Raw genomic sequence first — 14,158 nt, 5'->3', positions numbered from 1 at the left:
GACAGTGGGAGGGGTCCCTGCCTTGGCACTGGAGGATCCCTTCCAGCCCAGGTCATTCCATCATGCTGTGATAAACAGGCAATGAAACTGCATCTCGGAAAGGTCTGTAACTTAACAAAGAGCCTCTCAGTGCTCCACGCTGTTATTTTGCTGCTGCTGATGGGAAATGGGCAGGAAACGTGGCCAGAGCTGCTGATTAGTGGCAAATTAACACCAGAGCCAAGCCCAGAGCTGCAGAGTCCTGACGTGCAGTGCCTGAGCGTAACCCCAGCACAGCACGGCTTTGCATGTGCCTATTTGCACTTCTTTTTTGTGAAATTAGGCTTTAATTCTCTGCTTTTGGTGAGTTTGGGAGCCCAGCTTTATCCTCAGATGGAATAAGAGGGAGAATGTCCCACTCCAACAGAGCCAGGGGTCAGAGCGCTGCTCCTCCTTCATCCCTCTGCCACCCCTTGCTGAAAGCAGAGATTTTATTGGCACCTTCCAAGCCGTAAAATACACGATCCCAAGAGCCCAATACTGAATTTTCACTCTGCATTTGGCTCCAGTGCAAACGAGAGCCCTCTCACCCCGAGGGAGTTGGCAGCTGGCTTCTCGCTCTTCCACTCGGTTTTAATGAAGTGTGGTGGCATTTTAGGGGCATGTGGCACCCCCAGTGACCCACAAACAGGGCTGGTTGTGCAAGTGGGATGAAATGGAAGGCAAACAGCAGGGCTGTGCCAATAAATGAACGTTCTGTCCTGCCCAGCTTCCCCTGGGCCGTGGGGAGCAGGGCTGCTAATTCACCAGCTGTTTCTCACCACAGCTTATTTGCAGTTGCAGAATTGCTCATTTGGAGCCACTCTGCCCGTGGACACTTTGGGCTCCAGGAGATCCCACATCCCCCAGAGCTGGAACAACAGATTGGAAGGGCTGTCCCTCCCCAGCTGGTCTCAAAGACCTTCTGAGACCCCACAGCATGTGTTCCTCCTCCTTGCAGCTCCATGGGATGTGTAAAATAAATTCCTACACTTCGAGGAAGGATCATTAATCCCCTCTCACTGAACTCCCCACGAGGGGAGGGGGTGTGCAAATGAACACTGCAGGGGTTTTGCTCATTCTCAAAGCGGTGGCAGAGAATTTTTTCTTCTCCCATTAGGAATGAAAAGCTGATTTCCCAGAGCCAGCCTTGGGACGTGGAGCCTTGCAGGTCGTTCCTGCCATTAATGAGCAGAGCACTGAGCTGTGCCCAGGATCTGGGTTTAGGTGCTGCCGTGGCCTTGCTCGCTGCCCTGGGGCTCTGCTGCCTGTGCAGGTGCAGGAGTGGAGGCACAAATTTGGATTTGTGGGGCCACTGCAGCAGCGCTGAGGATGTGGCTGTGTCCCACTGCTCCCAGATTCCTTCCCACTGCAGGCGAGCCCAGGGATGGATGGAGCTGAGGGAAAATGCTGAAATGATGAGTAGGAGACAGGGAATGGGGTGAGCCCTGCAGGAGAGTCTCCACACAGATATTTCCACCTCCTCTTCACAGAATCAGAATGGTTTGGGTTGGAAGGAACCTAAAGCTCATCCAATGCCACCCCTGCCGTGGCAGGGACACCTTCCACTGTCCCAGGATGCTCCAAGCCCTGTCCAGCCTGGCCTTGGGCACTGCCAGGGGCAGCCACAGCTTCTTACCCCATCCTCACAGGAAAAAATTTCTTCTTAATACCCCATCTCACCCTGCCCCCTGTCAGTTTGAGGCCATTGCCCTTTGTCCTGTCCAATTCAGCTTGGAAATTTGCTGTCAGGGAGCACATGGAGCAAGCCCAGGGCTCAGGACAGGCAGCCCCTGGCTGAGGCTGCTTCACCTCCCAGGGCTGAGCTGGGCCAGGTGCTGCAGTCAATGTAAACAGCAGGGTGAGGGCAAGCCAGGAAACCCACAGAAAACAAGCTGGCATTTAGTTCCTGCCATTATGAATTCATTTCAGCACCTGAATGTGAAATGAGAGAGGGATTCAGCTTCTGAATGTGAAATGAGAGAGGGATTGAGCTCCCGAGCAAGCCAGAGCCACTCCTGGGCCTAAGCAAGGGCCTTTCATTGGGGGAGATGGGCAGAAACTCCTGATTATCCAACTACCACAACAAACCCTGTCTCCTGTGGGTCCTGCCAGGCAGGATTTGGCACTGCCTGTGGGAGTCCAGGGCTTCCCTCTGGCTGCCCTGGGACCCTGGCAGGGGTCAGGAACCCCCTGGACAGAGCCCCCAGAGACACTGGCTGTGATCTCTGGCCATGGAAAAGAGTTTTCAATCTCACAGGATCAATTACCAGCTCTGAGTGTTTGATATCAGTAATAATTAAGTGTGGCCCGGGTGCAAAAGTAAAATTTTAGGATTCTAGATGAGGGGTCCAAAGGGGACAATGGAGGAAATTGGGTGTGTCTTGTCCTTTTTCTCCTTCTCCATGCCCTCCATGTTTCACTGTGGTGTTGGCATTTTTCTGTTGGTTCAGGCTGGGGACACACTGTCCAACGTAGGTGACAGATATTGGCACGTTATTGTAAATCCAGCCCAGGGAGTTTCTGGTATTTAATGTTTGTCACATCCCACTGAGGGCAGAGCCCCACACGCTGCCCTGCAGGACAGAGCTGGGCAGGGCAGCAGAACATGTGAGAGATCAACAGAATAAACAACCTGGAAACCAGCACAGATGAATTACAACTTCTTCTTTGGCAGGGGGCTGACAGACAGAGACTTTCCACAATCTCAGAACCATCAGTACCTCAGATTCTGACACTGTCCTGCCCAGTAGCCACCTCAGCTGCCAGGGCAGCAGCTGACTGTGCCTATTCAGCAGGCTGCTCTCCCTGCAGGGCACTGAACAAACCAGCCAGTGTGGCAGGGCTGGACATCTTCCACCAGCACTGGGGGCTGCACTTCCACCTTGTTCTTGCTGCTTTTCCATCCACCCATGGCAGGAAGAGCTCCTTGTTCCCATGCCAGGCTCGGGGCTGGCGCTGCTCCTGCTGTGGGTGAATGCTCTCCTCTGAGAGCTGTGGCAGGCTCATGCTTCTCTCTCTCAGGATTTTTTCAGAGAGGAGCACAGAGAGAAATGAAAGAGAAAACAATTTCTATCTCTGCTCCTTGTTTTCCCATGTGGAATGTGTTTGGAGAATTGTTTACCTGGGGTGATGGCTTGGCTGGATTCTGGTGAGGATTGTTTGAGCCTGGTGGCCAATCCAACCCACCTGGGGCTGGACTCAGAGAGGGGCACGAGTTGTGAGTTAGATATGGGAGTTAGAGAAGTAGGTTTGTAGTTTTGGTATCTCCTTTAAATAGTATATTAATGTATTATACATAGTTATAATAAAGAAATCATTCAGCCTTCTGAGCTGGAGTCAGACATCAGCATTTCTTCCCACTGGGTTCACCTGCATTTACAACAGCCAGGGACACAGGCAGGCTTTTATTTTATGGCCAGGACAGAGAGGCTGTGGCCAGCCCCAGCTCTGTGCTCAGGTGGGTGACTGGGCCCAGAAATGAGTGTCACCACGTCCCTGTGGCCGTGCTGCACACAGGGACACAGCAGAGCTGGCAGCCTGGGCAGCCCCCAGACCCTGCCAGGCACCAGGGCTGGCTCCAGCTGCTGCCCAGAGCTCTGCAGTTCATCGCCCACAGCACAGCTGGACTGGGCCTGGAGTGCAGACAAGGAGAAATGGATTCACACGGACAGAGAGCAGGGTTTACAGGGAATATTGGGAATAAATCCTTCCCTGGGAGGGTGGGCAGCCCTGGCACAGGGTGCCCAGAGCAGCTGTGGCTGCCCCTGCATCCCTGGCAGTGCCCAAGGCCGGGTGTTTGACCACCCTGGGACAGTGGGAGGTGTCCCTGCCATGTCAGGGGGTGGCACTGGCTGAGCTTCAGGTGCTTAAAGTGAAGTGAAGCAAAACTTTGGTCCTTCCTCCTCATTTTCCCCTCTGCCTGCCGAGGGGATTGGTAATACCTTCCAGCGCACCATTGAGAATCACGTGGTGTTTCCAAATCTAGAGGGGGTGAAAAATCCCTGGATCATATTTCTTCCCTTTTTCTCTCTCTGTGTCAGACCAGGAGTCCTCTGTCCCACCCTGCTGACCCTGCCTGCCTCTCTGGTGGGTAACGTGGGCAGGGAGAGGGGCTCTGCTGCCACGCCAGGGCTCCTGGTGCTGCTGTGACCCCGGGGATCTCAGCACAGACCTGCAGAGCGCAGATCCCACGTGGCCCTGGTCCCCTGCCCTGGCTCCCAGGAGGTTTAAAATACAACCTGCTTCATAGCTGCTATTTTGGGGGCTCTCTCTTTTCCCCTGCTTCAGCTCCCCAAGCATGCGCTGCTATTTTTTTCCAGTAATGATCAACATTACCCCACACCTTTCTTTTTAGAATATCCACTTTTAGCCCTGATTATGCAATTATTGCTCCCCAAAATAATTTGCTGTGTGAGCTGTATTTTTTTTTTTAATTTTCAAAATAAAAACAGCAACAGATTTTGCTTCATTTATAGCACTGCTAAGTGGTTTTCCCCAGGATTGGAGTGGGCTTCTCCAGGGAATGTCTGCTTCCCAACACACATCACCCCTATCAACGTGTTTAGCTCTGATCCCTTTCAACCTCACCAAACAGTCCCAGCTTTCATAGGCCTGGAGAAGCAGAAAAATATTTATAGAAAGGAGTACAAGACCACAAGGAACTGTAGGGACAATTGCAACATTATTCCCAGTTTGGGAGGCTGGAAACAAACCCAGCGTGGAGGAACTCGGTGTCTCAGCAAGGTGTGATGGTGCCAAGGCACCCGGGGTGAGTTTTGTGTGCCTGGGGAGTGAGAGAAGCATGAAAATGTCACCAGGGCAACCCCACACCCTGCCTGGGCTCTGCTACAGCTGCAGCTGTGCCCTCTGCCACCCAGCTGTGCCCTCTCCCATCCAGCTGTGCCCTCTGCCACCCAGCTGTGCCCTCTCCCATCCAGCTGTGCCCTCTGCCACCCAGCTGTGCCCTCGCCCATCCAGCTGTGCCCTCTGCCACCCAGCTGTGCCCTTGCCCACCCAGATGTGCCCTCTCCCACCCAGCTGTGCCCTCGCCCATCCAGCTGTGCCCTCTGCCACCCAGCTGTGCCCTCGCCCACCCAGATGTGCCCTCGCCCACCCAGCTGTGCCCTCGCCCACCCAGCTGTGAGCAGCAGCTTCGTGGTCCCAGTGCTGGCGTTGCTGCCAGGCATGAGGGGCGCCCAGCGGGACAGAATTCACTGTTGGTGGGGGACAAGAGTCTCCAAACATTGTGGGGGTCGAGTAGAGTGGCCCAAGCTGAGCCCTTGGGATGCTTTTGCTGGAGGCAGATCCTGGTGCTGGTGGTGGAGATAGGCAGGGGATGGGAATTTGGGAACATTCAGCAGCTGGATGTCCCTGAGGAGCCAGAGCAGGACCCAGGGTGGTGGCAGATGGCACGTGGGCCTGCAGGGAGGTGTCTCCTGCTGCCAGGCAGGGGGAAAGTGAGGGCAAGGGGTGCCTGTGCATCGATATCCCCCAGGCCAGGAGCCAACGAGTGCCATTGACGTCAAGAGTGACCCCGCCAGAGCCAGTGTCCCCTTACAGGCAGGAGCTTTTAGCTCCAGGAAAATGCCTCCCTGCTGAAGCTCTCCCTGCTGCCAAACATGCCAGAGCTGCTGGTGAGTGGATCACTCCGGAGACCTGAAAGGAAAACAGCACAGAGCTCTTCCAGGGGAGAGACCAGGGAAAACTTCCGAGCTGGGTGAAGTGAGCAGCTCCCAGTAGAGCCCTGGAGCTCAGTCTGCCTCCCTGGCCTCCCAGAGCCACTGCGTGAAGAGGCTCAGCAATTCAGAAGCCCAAAAACTCTTTATCCAGGCCTGGAAAGAATGCTGCTGTCCCTTGTTTGTGGGATTTATGGACCGAGGCCAGCAGAGGAATCTGCTCCTCGGAGTTTGCCCCAGCACCTGGATGGAGCCGAGCCAGCAGGGCAGGAGATGGTGCTCAAAGCCTGAGCAGCCCAGGCAGCCCTTTCCAGCCCTGTGCTGGCTGCCCACCCATCCTAAAGCTTCCTGGCAGGGCTGGGATGGGGCTGGGATGGGGCTGGGAGCCCGGGCATGCTCCCTGGATGAGCTGGATGCTCTCCCCACAGGGACTGAGGTGAGCAGCCAGGGCTGTGCCCTCCAGCTGGGAAGAGCTCCAAGGGGAAAGAAAAGAAATAATATTTTAGACTGTCCATTGAATAGCTTGTGGATGTCTGGGAGGGCTGCTGGAGGCTCCTGTGCACTCCTTGGGTGTGACATCCACTTGGCAAGGAAAGCATGCTGGAGCTTTCCTTTTTCCTTGCCATTTCTTGCCTTTGCAGCAGAATCCTCTTCCAGCCCTTTAAAGAGCTTTTTTTCTGGGAGAGGGGTGATGTGCTGGGTGCTGCCCACCCTGCCCTGGCTGCCAGCAAATCCAGCCTGGATAAATATAGGTTCTGAGGGAGGCCTTGGGAGCAGCACTTCAACCTGAGGTCCTCAAACATGCCTGGAAAAATTCCACTTGGCATCAGGCACTTCACCATATGCTGCTGTTCCCTTCTACTCTCATCCACACAGGACCTCCAAGCTCTGGGCTGTGGAATAGCTGCTATTTTTGGGGGGCATTTGATATCTTTCCATTCCCTGACCATTCCTGAAGGTGCTGTCCTGTCCTCCAGGCACACAAACAAACTTCCCAGCTGGATTCACTGGATTGCACAGGGGCAGGACCAAGGCCTTGGTGGGAAGGCCGAGGCTGACAGGTACCCAAATTTTCCCCATCTGCTTTGGAATTTTTCCATCACAATCTATGAGACCTTCGAGAGCAAGGCTCCCCCATTTCTATTTTGAACTGCTGGTTTTCTGAGGAGGATTTCTTGGACCTTCTCTTTCCACCCAACATCTGTGCCTTTGTGAGAAACTTGCTCTCAGAAGAACAAAATGCTTTGAGTTGTGAGCATCTGCTTTATTCTCACACCAAACCACGCTCAAATCACCCACACGGGTTTGCAGCAGCCAGGGGGTTTGGCTGGGGTTTCCATGTGCAGAACATGGATTTCACAGCAGGGCTGGTGCTGTGGGGAGCCTGCCACAAATCCTGGGGGGACATTCCAGCTGCTTTTTCCTTGCCCATCACTGCCAGGCAGCTGGAAGCAGTGAGCACAAAACCCCTTTAAGCCTGGCTTAAATGTCTCCAGACAAACACAGATTTCTCAAAGGAGAGGGGAGAGGTGCCTCCTGCAGAGGTGTGGGAAGTGCCTGAGGGTTTCTTTCCTCTCCTCTAATCCCAAATTTGACAGTCTTGCAAAGATCCTGATGCTTTTTCCTGAGCTGGCTCCCTCAATCCTCACTGCTGTGAGCTCACACTCCTAAAATCACAAGAGCAGGAGGTGCAGAGGATGCAGCAAACACCAGCTGAGTTCTTTCCCAGGTTTATGGGAGGGAGTCTGTGTTGTAAAGCTGTCAGGAGGGTGGAACACGCAGATCTGAGCAGCCAGGCCTTGCTCCACCACGCTGGCCAAGCTCCTGTGCTGTCCTGGTGTCACTGGCAGGGTGGAGACAGGGCCTGGCTGGGCTCTCCATGCTCTGATATTTATTTGTTTGGATGCCTGATGCATCCCCAGCTGAAAAAAATAATCCTGCCTGCTCCTCAAAGAACTTCCTGAACTCATCCTTGCAGGGGCATGAAATCCAGATTTCCCTCATTCCCCAAATAAACACAACCTAAATACAACCTCATTCATGCCTGCAGAGCATCCCTGTCCTCCTGCTCCTACGGAAAATGCTATCAGGAGAGTATTTGGGTATTTTTAGATTTGGAAAGCACAGAAACCATAAGCGAGATTGAAATGAGAACAAACTTTGAGATACCAAACCTGAGTTGTTAAATAACTAGGAAACAATAGCGCAGCCAGCTGAAGGTAATCCCCCTTTTGATTGAACAATGCCCTCTACCTAGAGACAGACTAAAGGGCAAATGGAATATTGTGTCTCACCCCTCAAAAATGTATATTTATCCAATGAAGCATCAGGTATCTCTAATCCCTTTGGCACAAATCTTATTCTGCACCCACTCTGAAGCCCCTGATAAGGTGTGCCCGGGGGACTGGAGGCTCTCTGGGCATCTTGGCATCCTCTCCTGCCCCGCTCTCTTTCTCTCTATCTCTCCCTATTTCTCCCTGCCCAGACTTCTCGGGGGCTGCAGTTCCAAGCAGGGCCCCACACCCACACCCTTTGCAATAATCCACATTTTCCAAGCCCTGACTTCAGAGATCTCTCGTCTCCATCCAGCCAGGACAGCAGCGCTCCCAACACTTCCCCATCCCCCTGCCCCTCTTTTGGATGCTCTCCAATACTTTCAGATTTTTCTATTGTGCTCTAGCAAACCTTCCCAGGATTTAGTGCTTGTCCCCAAGTTTTGAGCATCTCCAAAGCTCTGGTGGGGCCATCCATGGCCACTCCCGGGCTGGCAGCTGCAGGTTTGCTGGCTCGCTGCTGTTCTCTGCTGTGACAATAGAGGTGGCAGAGCTTTTCTTGCTGTTGGGGATGTGAGGAGCATGAAACATCCAGCTGGACTCCTCCTGTTTGCAAAATGAGCAGGCACAACCTGGGAACAACTGGGGAGAAAACAAATGGGAAGCACGGCAATGGCTTCTTTGTGGATTTACCTCGGAGGTGAAAATGCCCTTTCCCAGTTTTGCCTGGTACAAGAGAAGTGCCCACACCTCTGAAACAGGGTGGTAATCTATGGACTACCAGCCACAATAATTCCCTTTGCAGTTTCTCATGGCTGGAGAGGATTTCATCTTGCAGGATAAACCTATTCCAAGGCAATTTCCTTTATTATTCCAGCTTGTAAATTGCCTGTTCCTATTGGGCTTCAGTGCAGGTCTTTTGAAGTTTAACACATCTGCCAGTTTATAAAGTCATTATTTTTAATTAATAGATAAAGTTCCTCCATTATTCTCTGAATTAACTCCAGCTGAGGAGGAGACAGAGCCAATAAGTGGCCGTGTGTATTCACTGGGAAATTCTCTCGACATGCTGTGATTAAAGGTAGAGAAAGGGATTTGGGCTTTATTTGGCAGATAAATGGAAAACCAGAGCAAAATATCCCTTGCAGGTGCCAAGGACCAAGGAGGTGGAATGCCAGCAAAGTGTCCTGGGAATGGCAGTGACTTTTTCCTGGGAGCTCTGCTCCCAGCTCAGGACAATCCCCAGGGGCTGAGCTTGGTCTGGCTCCAGAGCAGCTTCCCCCCAAGCTCTGGGCACGCACAGAAAGGTTTGGGAAGAAGGAGGAGGTGGAGTAAGGATGGGGAGCTGAGGTTTTGGCTCTCGCTCAGCCTGCGCCCGTTGTGCAGGTCTCTGGTTCCCCCAGTGCCCTGGCATTCCAGAAAAGCACTTTGGGAGAGGGATAGCCACCTCTGTGTGCTCATTCCTGCAGGATTCTGGAGAAGCCTCCTGGCTCCTGGAGGACTCTGGGATTAAAGAGCTCCTCTTGACCTGGCAGCGATGGAAAGATTAAATTTAAGATAAATTGATTATCCCACAGTGATGTGTTTTAACAGTGAGAAGGGCAACAGAGACCCTGCCTGTTTACCTTAGAACACCCTAAAAACTACATTATTTATACTTCAAAATAATTCCTGGATCTTCCTTTTCCCTGTGCTGCTTCATGGCTCAATCACATCCATTTTTCATGGATTTTTCATTTTCATTTTTCCATGAAAAATGAAAAAGTTCTTCCCCAGGAATAGTTCTGGATTCAAAGGAGAGGTCACAATGATGACAGGGGAGAAGCTCCCAAAATCCAAGTGGAGAAGGCAGGGTGTTCTCATGGAATTCCATCCATAGGGGAATGGGAGGCAAGAAGGGGGAAAAAAAGAAAATAAACAGTCAAGAGCTGGCAAGGTTTAAGAATTAAGGTCAAAGATCATGTTAAACACAAAATCCAGCCCAAGCACAGCCAGATTGCAGGAAACCACACTGGCAGCTCAAATATAAACTAAAAATGAGATTGTTTATTTGGCACCACATTGGACTCTCCAGGATTTTCTTTGCAAGTCATAAAGATGAAGAAATTGTCTCAAATGGAAGTGACCAAAGAACGAAATGCTGTGAACAGCTCTTGGTTCAGTGACTGGCCAGGCTGGGTTTATGAGCTGACAGTATTTCCCTGGCCATCCATGGGGTGTGAAATCAATTCACAGATTTAACACGGGAAGGAATCATGGTTATCATCTGATTTGCAGTGCCAGGCATGAAGTTTCATGTGCCACCTCCAGTTCCTGTCCCTCCTGCTCTGTTTATGCAGCAGGGGAAGTTTTCAGGGTGATGTCTGCAGATCACTGGGACCACAAAGGTTGCTGAGAAAGGCACTTTCACACATTCCTCACAGCAAACCACATATGTGACACTGACAAAAAAAACCTCCTTTATCTCCACTGGGAAAGATTTAGCTGTCCATAAATGAAAACACAGTTGAAAAGCTGTTGGAAAGACATCAAAGTTTAGGCTGAAGGCCAAGAAAATAGAGTTTTCTTTGTAGCTGTAAAGGGTGAAAGAGCCAAGCCACTGATAAGGACTGCCACTAAATTGTCTCACAGGACCTCAGGGTGGCAAAACCAAAAGCTCTGGCACTAAAATTTGCCTGAGATGAAACTGGGGATTAGACCTGGGAGAGTTGGGATTGTTCAACCCGGAGAAAAGAAACTTTGGGGTGACTTAATTGTGGCCTGAAGGAGCTCCAGGGAAGATGGAGAGAGATTATTTACAAGGGCCTGGATGACAGGACAAGGTGGAATGGCTTCAGATGGACAGAGCTGCTGCATCAGGCTGGGAGCTCAGAAAAGGTCCCAGTCTGAGGGGGCTTCATGCATGGGGTGTTGAGAGGGAAAACAGATAACCAGGGGAGGAGTGCAATCCCAAGGCTGCATTGAGATGTTTTAGCAGCAGCACATCTCAGATGTGTAAACAGGCACTGCTTTTACTGCACAAGAAAGTCACAGCAGAGTCTGGGCAGCTGAGGGATGGGGGAATCTCCTGGTGCAAGACCTGGCTTACCCTGGCTTTTCAGTGGGCCTAGGAAGTAAATCAGGAAGATAAATTGCTTGACAAACAACAAAGATCCCATTAATCCTAATCAGATGTGCCCCCCCAACCTCACAATAAAGAATTTCTTCCACATATCCAACCTAAATTTCCCCTCTTTCAGTATGAAGCCATTCCCCTTGTCCTGTTCCTCCAGTTCTTGATGAATTTTCTCTCTCCAGTTTCCTTGGAACCCTTCAGGTGCTGGAAGAGGCCGAGGGGTGTCCACACATTCTTCTCTTCTCCAGGCTGAGTATCCCCAACCTTTTCAGCCTGTCTCCACAGGGAACATGCTCCAGTCCCCTTATCAACCTCGTGGCCCCATTACAGAGCAATCATTCTGAAAATCTGGGGGGAAATTCAGGGGAGAAACTGTAAAGAAGAAAAGCAAGAGCACTGTGAAAGCTTGGAGAGGGAAAGGGAATTGCTGAAGTGCTGGAGTGAATTCCCAGCACAGTTCCACTCCATCCACCCTGCTCCAGATGTTTGTCTATAAAAGGTTCATTTAAGCTCCATTTCTTAGCTAAAAGGGTTGATAGCAAAGATATTTATCCTCTGCCTGGCTACTACTCTGATGAGCCAAATAGACAAGCCCTGCCAGAGAAGAGCCTGTCCTGGGAGCTATATTTGTAGCTGTGAGAACACAAAAAGTTATGCCTTTGGAATAGAATTGCCTGATTTCTCAGATGTCCTTCTGGACCCTGGCCTGGCAGCTCATTTCCCTATCTCCAGTTTGCATCTCCACATTGCTCCGGGGCAGCAGCCTGAGGTGCTGGAGAAGCACATCCTCAGAGGGGTTTAATCACTGAGTTTGTGTCCTGCAGACCAGGGAGCTGCTGCAGAAGCCAGGCTGAGCTCAGGCTGAGCCTGGGCTGAGCTCACTCCTTTCCAGAGCACCACAGAGACAAAACTCTCCCAGCTGTGCAGCTGAAATCCTGCACAGGCCAGAGGAGCAGGGATGGGATGCGCCCATGGGGCACTGTCTTGTTCCCAGGCACATTTAGGGCCAGATGGACACACAGAAGAACCAGAAGAACCAGAGTGACCACACTGCAGCACAAGCTGGGGATGTTCTCTGCCTCCCTATCCCGCTGTTTTGTTATTCCCTCATCCAGGCCTGGCCTTGTTTCCCCATCAGCACCCACAGACCTGCACAAAGCTTTTCCTTTCATTGTTAAATATGCCCAGATCCCAGACCAGCAGCTCAAGGGAAACCTTTTAGGTTTGTATTTTGCTTTCCCCAGGCAGGTGGGGAGGAAGCTGCAGACAGCTCAGATATCTGCTTCCCATCCAATGTTTTTCCATTCTTCATGGAGTCACTCCCAGTGAGTGTGAGGGAGAGGACAGCTGCTCCTGGCCCCAGAGGTGAGCAGGAAGGAGCAGCCAGGGGACATCTGTCAGAGGAGAAGGTTCAGGGCACGGAGCTGGGTCCACAGTGTTCGCTCCCTGCAGCTCCCGGCTGGAAGAACAGCCAGGAAGAACTCGTTCCCCCAGGATGAGCCAGGAGCAGGGATCCAGGGGAAGAGCTGGCAAAAGAGAAGCCATTCAATGCTGACAGCCTGCAGGGATGGGCCAGGAAATGCAGCAGTGCAGGAGAGGCTGCAGGGAAGCAGCTGGAGGAGAGGGGATGGAGAGAGGACACCTGGGAAGAGCTGGAAAGGAACTGCCTGGAACGTGTCCCTCCTTCTGCACCCAGGGAGATCTTTGGGCTGCAGAAAAGGAGGTTCAGGAGGGAACTTGTGACTCTGCATAACTCCTGACAGGAGGGGACAGCCAGGGGAACAGGGACAGGAGGAGAGGGAATGGCCTCAGGACAGGCTCAGGTTGGATCAGCAGGAATTTCCCCATGGAAAGGGAGCTCAGGCACTGGAACTGCCCAGGGAGGTTTGGATCCCATCCCTGGAGTATCCCAGGAAGGGCTGGAGGTGGCACTGGGTGCTCTGGGCTGGGGACAGGGTGGGTGGCATCAGGCACAGGCTGGATTTGATGGACGTGGAGAACTTTTCCAACCTCAGTGGGATCCTGTGATTGTGCCCAGCGCTGATGCCATCCTGGAGCGAGCACCAGAAGATGGCACTCCTGGCTGTGCAGCCACCCTGGAGATGAAATTCCTTATGTTTGATCCCAGCCTCTCTCCAAAGCCAGGGACCTGTCCCCAGTCTTTTCAGTGTCACAATTCCCAGCCTTTGTGGGTGACAGCTGCTCTTGCTGGCCAGCAGAGCATGGCTGGAGGAAGCCATTAATTTGTTTTTCTATTGGAGTTTATAAAAAAAAAAGATGTTTTCTTGCAACCATGACCAAGAAAGGAGGCAAGAACACCAGCAAATAAACAGTCACGAGTGTCCCTCAGAGCTCTGTTTATGCTTTTCCCCTAAAAAACAGCTTCAAGGCAGTGCAAGACTCCAGGATAAAGCTGGAGAAAGGAGGAGAGCTGGGAAAAGCAGCCCAGGCAGAGCAGGGACACTTGTCACTTGTCCAGGCAAGGGGACAGCCACCATGGGTGACATGGAGCTGTGTCCAGCTGGGGACAAGTGTCCTGCAAGAGGCATCTCTGCATCCCTTCCTCTTCCGTGGAGGGGCTTGTGGACATCCCAGCAGGATGTGTGTTTCTAATCCTCAAAGGGAATTTACAGAGAGATTTGGGAAGGATGAGGCGGGTTCAGTTTTGAAAGAGCTGATTTGTCAGAGAGGAAAAATCTGATGATTTGTCAGAGGAAAAATCTGGTCCTAAACAGGATCAGTTTATCCAAAAGTTCATCCAACTGTTCTGCATTTCCCATAAGAGGAACTGGGCTACAACCTGCTCCAACTGCCCTCAAATCTGTGATTCTTTCCCCAGACTATAATGTCCTTTTTATGAAACCTCTGAATTCCCGACCTAAACCCCCAAAACAATCCTTATCTTGCTCCTGTTCACTTTCAAAGCTGTGTTTCAGTGCTGAGCAAAGCAATCCCCACTCACAGATTGTGTTTACAGCAGGATTTTGGATCTTGCAGTATGAAAAATGCTGCAAGTATGTCAGTTATTCCTTTTCCCATCAGTGCAGAGCAGAGAGTTCAGTCCCCTTTAGGAA

The sequence above is a fragment of the Lonchura striata genome, chromosome 15, assembly GCF_046129695.1.
Source record: "Lonchura striata isolate bLonStr1 chromosome 15, bLonStr1.mat, whole genome shotgun sequence".
NCBI lineage: Eukaryota > Metazoa > Chordata > Aves > Passeriformes > Estrildidae > Lonchura > Lonchura striata.
Note: the sequence above shows the minus strand (reverse complement) of the source record.